We start from the raw sequence: 8,083 nt of genomic DNA, 5'->3' as shown, positions 1-8,083 counted from the left end.
TTTCAAATTGCTTTTTACCACAAGACTGTGCAGAGTTGAGTACAAATAAATAAAATTATAACGAGATGCTTCTGTGAAGCATACACTGGGTTGCCTGTGGTAGGTGCCACAGAAAATCAGAAGGCACTGAATTGTGTGGTATTGAAATACAGCATTCCAGTCTCTGAAGAACAACAAATAAAGGAGAAGCGAGAAACATTGGCTTCTTGGCTGACATGTTGATAATTTTCAAGTTCCCCCACAACTTCTGTTTACCACAAGTGTGCCCTCTGAGCATCTGACAGCTTTCTAATGCTACAGTTCACTGAAGTTAAGCCCTGCCGGGCGGGGTTAGTGTTTGGATGGGAGACCAAGACAACATTCCCCTCATAAAACAGAAGCATCGGACCGAAAATACTATTAACTCTAACAAATGCGAACTCAGCAAGGTACAGATCTTGTTAGCTTGCTTAATGCAAAACAAATATTGATGAAAAAGCAAATAACTATTGATACACAGTTTTCAGAAAGAGCAGAAGGAAGTTTCCCGAACGGTCGATCGAGAATAAAATATTTACGACATCAAAACAACATTAATTTTGAACCGTGAATATAGAATATAAAAAGTTACGATCAGCGACAAACATTTTGGGAGATTTTTGCTACGTTCAAGTAAATTGCAAAATCGAAAGTGACATGGCCGGAATTCAGCGGGCGCCGTGATTAAGTTACCGCGGCATGTTTACTCGCCAAACAGTGAAGCATCCGTGTCAAATGATGGCAAGATACCGGGTTTTTGTAAGTTTCTTTTTCAGTCAAGTGTTATAAAGTTTGACAATGAAATGAGCGAAGTCAAAACAAAGATCAAAATCGCCCAACCCTTATTTATGCAAAGTCAAAATTTATCCCCAAGACGCGTACGACGTTATTTATCACCAGGTAATTCCATCATTTTGGAAATAGCAGCTACTTTATTATTCATCTGCGTCACAAGTTTTCACTGATTTTGGGGCTCATTTTGTTGAAACTCAAGCACGCTTCCAACAGGCCTGTGAACCCTTCCTGCTTACAGAGCAATACTAAAAATCTTCTCCCATATCACATTTCAACCTTAAGCTCGAAAATTCAATACACAACATGATATTATAATTCACAAAGGCAGAAAATACCACAGAATCCTTTTCCAGCGAAAAAATTATTGAAACTAACAACATATTTGCTCTTAGAGACGAAAACCTCTTCCTATTTCATTGCGTGCGTGAAGACAAGAAACTCAATCGCGTCACATTACCATGTACTTCAGGTAAATAGAGCTCACTTTGATTTCGTCTCGACGGGCGATAGATTGTTGTCGAAGTCCAGTACTCGTCGCTTTTGAGCTTCCTGCCTAGTTTATCCAACTGACTTTCCATTATTGAGCTCCATAAGGGTATATTTTGTTTAAGGATCCACTAAAACGCCATTCGCGTTACATGACTTTCGACGCCATTGCAGGCTAAGTTAATGATTCTACTGTGTCCACCAGAGAAATCTACGCAGTTCCACTACCCTCTCGATTCTAAGAACATACGCATAGAAGGCTCTATGCACAAAGACACCACTTACCAGGGGAGTGACAGGCAAGACTTTTACCGACACGGAAAAAAAAAAAAAAACTAAAAAAAAGAAAAAAAAGAAAACAAACAAACTAAACGAAGACCTCGACTGGTTTGCCATAGGCAACCCAGTAAATAGCCAGAAAATTGTCAACACAGACTACTCAAGGTGTTCGATTCCTGTTCCTCCTCTGGTATCCAACTCGAAAAAGGTACCAGAGAATTTGCCGTTTGGTTTCAGTGTTGTACATAATATCATGATCAATAACATGTATGTGTTAAAATGTATGTGTTAAAAAACACATTTACGCGTTGTTTTATCAAACGTGCAATAGTCTATTTGACTTTCATCAACATTTTTTAATCAATTTTGACTGATCACGATCTTCTCTGATCCAACGCTGTGCGAGACTTATCGTTCACGGTTTTTGCAAAGGTTTAAAACCTCAACTTCACTGATAGCAGCGCAGTTAATATAATATTAACGAGGGAGAACTCGACGAAGCGGTAAATCAGTGACTTAATTTCCTGTGGCGAGCGGCAATGTTTATTTCAAGCTTAATATGCAAGTTTTGGAAAGACAATATTAAATTACAAAAATATTCCACTTAAAGGTCGTTAAAAAGCTTTATTTTTGGGCAATCATTTGGACGAAAAATGTCACAAAAACCTTTTCCAGCGTAAAATTTTATCGAAACAAACCAAATAATTGCTATTAGCAGCAAAAAAACCCTTCCTATTTTAATTGCGTGCGTGCAAACAAGAAACAACAGCAATTAAATAAATTTCAGTTTCACAGTTCAGGATCATAAAACCCCGTTTCGGAAGAACCTTGAAGGTGAATAATGAAGCACAAAAGAGACAACAAGCTTTCTTCCAAATAATTCTTCACTGTCATATTTCGTTTTTTTTTTTTAACCTGAAGACTGTGCAGAGTTCAATACAAATTAAAATAAATGCAAATTGCCAGACAAGTGAGATGCGACGTCAGTAAACAATGTGATGCACTCCAGGCGTTCGATTCCTTTTAATTAAACTCATACAGAATTTGCCATTTGGTTTCAGTTTTGTACATAACATCACAGTTACCCAAGTAACATTAGAGACAAAGCTCACTTTGTGATATCCAACGGCGAAAGGTGCAATTGTTGTCGAACACCATTACTCGTCGCTTTGAAGATTCCAGATATTTATTTTTCGCCGCCTGTCTTCTATATCCAGTTGACTTCCCATTATTGAGCTCCATAAGGGTACATTTTTTTTAAAAGATCCACTAAAACACCATTCGCGTTACAACGACTTTCGACGCCATTGCAGGTTAAGTTAAATATTCTACTGTGTCCACCGGATAAAATCTATGCATTTTTAGTACCCCCTCAAACTTACCAAACATGCGCGCAGAAGACTCTCTGAAATTATACAACCCACATGTTTGGCATGTTTGGCATGTGAAGCTGCCACTTAAAGGGGGTGCTAAACACACCTGCCTGGTATGTTAGCTACGCCATGCTGATGAGGCCCAAAAGGCCGAAACAGCTGTCCATGGCTGCTAATTGACCGGGTGAAATGGTTGTGCGCATGCCTGATGTGTTGGCCACACCGGGGACACCGCGGCAAAATGAGTGCGCAGGCTTGAGCCACGCGCGAATCGTTCCCACGCGCGAGGGACTGGTACCAATTAAATTTGCAATAGAAACAACAGCGCGGCAAAATGGCGGCAATTTAAATTCTCTGTGTTTGTTTTCATTTTGCGATGATAAGGACAACACTACTTTGATAAGGTTTAAATTTTGAAGAGAGCTTCCTGAAAGACTAATCTTCCGTGTGTCTTTTCAAACCAAAAAACTATAGTTCAAACCAGGAGAAATTTTACCTTGCATTCGAGCGCTAGAGCAAAAGGACGAAGTTCGTAATGTTATTAGTCGCGGTGGTTGTCTGCGTTGGTAAATTTCTGGGGGAAAAACTGTGCACTGAGAAGGAAAACGCCGGGTAAACATCTTTGCAAGGGCAGAATGATAATTCCTTCTGCGAAGATGGCTTATGTTGCTCCTGTTGAATGAGGAAATCGTCTGTTTGTTTCATTGGAATCATTTGAAAGTGAGAAAGCCCGCATCCCACTCATTCGACAACTTGGATAAGTCACTTACCTGCCCTCCATTCTCATATTTTACAACACTAGTCACTTTTACAAGAGCGAGGCAATAAAATAAAGAAAATAAGTCTTAATTTTAAGAGAGGATCGCAAAAAAGTTTTGAAACTAAGTATAAATTTGACTCCAATGCTACTTGATGTTTCCCTTTTACTTGGAGTTTGGTAGTGGTCCATCGTTGAAAATATTTTTCCAGTATTTTTCCTGCAGCTGGCTGGTAACTGTAATTTTTTACTCCAGCTTTGTCGATCACCTTGTAGAGCCTTGCTGGGATGAGGGTGGGGAGACATGAGAATCATGATACTGAAATAAGAAACCATTCACCTGCATGTGTTTGGAAAATACTGATTTCACTTTTGCATGCATTGCACCAGCAAAAATCCAGCCTAAATTTTGCACTGTGTGTAAAGATACTGAGAGAGGAATGTAATCATACATCCAGCAAGACTAGAGGCATTCTGCTTCATACTCTAACATTTTATTATGCACAACTGATCCAGTTTCACTACCCAATGATAGACCCACAATGGTTCTATCTGGACCCACAATGACTCTATCTGATTCCTTTTCAACAACAACAAGAACCACAACAACTACTATGATATGTGTTACCACAAAAAACAATATACAGTAACTCAAATATCTCTCTAATTTTATTGTTGTAAGTACCGTATATTCATTAAGACTATTACAAGTAGGAGCATTCTCAGAAGTTAATATCCAAACCCATGCTGATTGCTCAGCAAGAGAAAGACTAGAATAACATACAGCTGTATTAATGAAAGTAAGACAGTTTACTTGAATTAAAAAGCCAAATTATATTTGCTTGTTCAAACATTGACTTAGAAGGTGTGGCAAGTAAATAATTATTGTCCCTTTTCTAGACAATTTTGAAGAGCTGTTTGGAAACCATCTTGTATTAATCACTGACATGCTCACATCTGTGATGTTTAATTTGCAGTAATACTATTGTCATCATGCAGGATCTCATGCAGGAAAAAATGAGAGATGAATAACAACCCTGGCTTTTTTCATCACAAAACCAATAAAATATTCAACGCTGAAATCCTCATCACAATCTCTCAAAACAATCTGGAATGTTGCTTGCCATGCATGGTTTGACCAGATCAGCACACACACACCAGGAAGAGTTTTAGACTTAAGCACTGGAATAAGAATAAATGACATGTTTAAGAAACAACAGGAAACTGATCGAAGTAAAACAATAATATTATTATCACTTGGTCATTTTCATGCACAGATGTCACTTAAGATACTTGAAAAAAACATGGAAATCTGTGCCCTATTTGTAAAGATCCCTTTATAAAAAAACTAAACAACTTAACTGACTCCCTTAGTAAGAGGTTTTGTCTAACAATGCAGATAAAAACAGTTGCTCACATCTTGAAAGTAATGACAGTCAAAATGACAGCCAGCCAGATATCAACACTTTCCACAAGATTTCTTCAGGTCAGATGTCTGGGACAATGAAATCAACAGAAATCTAGAGATCAATTAAATTTAATCATACCACAGCCTGGTGTGTCCTGCAAAGCAACACACAGCTGGAAAAGAAAGAGCATCACCATCTACCATACAAACCATTGCTCTTGCTGTGGAGAACCAGGTCACAGAAAAATCCATGGCTCTCGTATCACATGTCAGAGGTTAAAACCTCTGTTTTCTCAGAACCCTCCGCGTTTTTAGAGGAATTGCCCTTGGGCGAAAAACAGTAAACGAAAAATGTTATCAGTCTAAAATTTACAACTTTTAGGTCTTCAACGGTGTGACCGAAACACGAGCAAACATGGTTTGGCAAAGATAACTTCCATGGAAACGACATAAACAAATAAATATTTCATGCCTAAAATAAGCTTACCTCTTTTGACTTTCTCGTTGGAAACAACTCGGAACTACTGTTTAGTTTTTCTGTCAAGTCCATGTTGAGCGTGAGATCTAGATCATCAAAAGGTCCAGTAGAATTTTTCCTTCACCGCCGAATAAACTCAAAAACAAAGAGCTGAAAAGCTCGAATCAAATGAATCAAATGTGTTCCAAGCGGAGCATGCGCACTCATTTTGCCGCGGTGTCCACACCGGGTTGTTCACTGGCGAAAAATGTCTGCGCATGAGTCGCGCGATATGCCACGTGACGCGTTTCCGGGACTATCATTGGCTCTCGTGAAAAAAACACTCCCGAGAAGAACAGAATAATGGCTGCCGTTTGAGAATCGGTAGCTTGTTGGTTTCCGTTCTTTTTAGAGCGATCAAGGCTAGTTTTAACGCCAGTTTCAAGTGGAATGTATTCTTAGAGAACGTCTATGTTGTGGAAGTCGTTTAAAAGTCCAATCCAACCAGCATCCTCGGAAAATTTGCTCCTGGAAAATTTTATTTCGTGGGAAAAGAGCTGCGAAACAGGTGAGTTTTTTGCGCAATTTTTAATGTGGAAAGTTTGTTGCCACCGGGTACAAAAAGTTACTGTAATGAGCAGAAAGGAGGATTCCTAAGGTTTCCGTTCATGTGTGAATTGGCTTGTACCAGGTGGCAGGGAAATGGCAATATTGTTCAACGTAAAGGTTATTTTTTTCTGCGTTACACCTTACGATCGGCACCTCTACATGAATGATCAATGATTCGATCAGATATGAATTTGGTTTTGAATGTGATTGTCTCATTGGGAACGTAACCCTAGTATCAAATATTTTAAATAGCTGCTTTTAAGGTCATTTATATTCCCTTTTCTGGTGAAGGTCTAAGTTATTATACTTTTTAGCGGTCACAACTCAACGATCCTTGCGTTCAAGTAGTTACCAAGTTATGGATTTGCAATCAATTTGAGTTTAAAATCAAAATCAAAATCCATGTTAGTTAAAATAATGTTTGGAAGAACAAAAGTGTAGGTACAGATGTATATAGGTATCTATAGATTGAGCTTTTTTTTGCTATTGTTTTCTGGAAGCATTAATGATGTAATTTTGGTTTTAGGGGACTGTTATGTGTTGTTGGATCAAGGAAATTCTGTTTTGAGTCAAGTATGGTTGACAGTGGATAGTTGTTCCTGAAAAGGCTGAAAGGAAGCTTTATTGCCTTGGACTTTTTTTGGTTATACCCCACATGTTTGTTCTTTTCTTACACGGCAAAATTTATTAATGTATTATGTGATTTGGAGCTGCAGCTAGAAACAGTGTCCCATGCATAAGGTCTCATTGGGGTTGATGGCAGTAAAATAATTTTGGTAAAAAATATGTTTAGAGTTTTTATCATAACTTCTCATCTTGGTCCTGCTGGACTTCAAACATGCTCTACCATTTTCCACAAGGAACTTGTCAATCAACCGTTACCTTTTGGTGTATTTGCAATATGATATTTTGGATAGCAGTTGATTTTTTCTTATCCCTTATGTGTAGATATCCTATGTCTGTCACATAGTTAGTTTTAAGCTTTTATTTCCTGTAGTGTATCTTTATTATAGTTAGCACATGACCCCACAAGCATGTGTTATTGCTTTAATAATGATTGTGTTTGAATAAAGGATATTGTTGTCTTGTCTTGTAGATAATGCAAAACAGCCTCAGTTGTATTTGCATTATTTCTGAATTTTACTTTTAAAGGGCAAACCATTAAAAAGTGTACAAAGTTTGCAGGAGTTCAAGAAAAATATTCAAAATATTCATTGATTTGAAGTTCCTGAAGCAGGTAAATCTTGAAGAGTTTATGCAACCATATTTGGAATATACGGCATTTCTTTTTGGGAATGTTCAAGTCCACAGAATTCATTTTCTTTATGTTGAGAAGTACTGTAAGACCGTTGACTCCATGGGGTTCCCCATTGACGAGTAAAATTGTCTGGTGTTAGACAGAGCAAAATACTCTGGCTTTAGACAGAGTAAAATACCAGGTATGGCCGGTTTAGGGGTGAAAGGGTTAAAGTGCGATCATTACTTTGACTTTCTTCATTTGAACCAAAACAAAGTGACTAATCATCACCTCCACCATTGCTATACAACGGCTTTGGCTTTTAGAACAAAGTATCAAAGTTGAAGCTGGTAGCTCAAGGAGTAAACTTTGCAAAAGAGTTAGGTTTAAAATACTTTTCTGGTATTTGAGTATTATTGTAGAACAAATTTGCATAATATCATTAAAGCCATTAAATCAATGAGAATCCAAACATGAGGATGCAGTTTGCTGTGGAGGGGTTTTTTGTTTTTTAATTAAACAACTCTTAAAGGTAACAGAATCTTGTTTTCTGGATGTAGGCTAAAGAAATCTGACCCCTTAGGGGAACCAGTTCTAAATTGACAAATGACTGGCATTTTACAATTCATAAGTAAAAGCTACTTGCTCGCTTACCAAATTTTTC

The 8,083-nt window shown here is 37.9% G+C and overlaps 1 long non-coding RNA gene across 1 annotated transcript; it reads left to right on the top strand.

Moving 5' to 3' along the window:
• Positions 1-5,983: 5,983 nt before the first annotated feature.
• LOC138019478 (uncharacterized) lies at positions 5,984-7,289 on the top strand. The gene is made up of 2 exons (XR_011126172.1): positions 5,984-6,141; positions 6,709-7,289. It is a non-coding gene; the product is annotated as an uncharacterized lncRNA (long non-coding RNA).
• The last annotated feature ends 794 nt before the right edge of the window (positions 7,290-8,083 follow it).

Source organism: Montipora capricornis, chromosome 10 (genome assembly GCF_036669925.1).
Source record: "Montipora capricornis isolate CH-2021 chromosome 10, ASM3666992v2, whole genome shotgun sequence".
Taxonomy (NCBI): domain Eukaryota; kingdom Metazoa; phylum Cnidaria; class Anthozoa; order Scleractinia; family Acroporidae; genus Montipora; species Montipora capricornis.
This window is presented reverse-complemented; position numbering and strand designations above follow the sequence as displayed.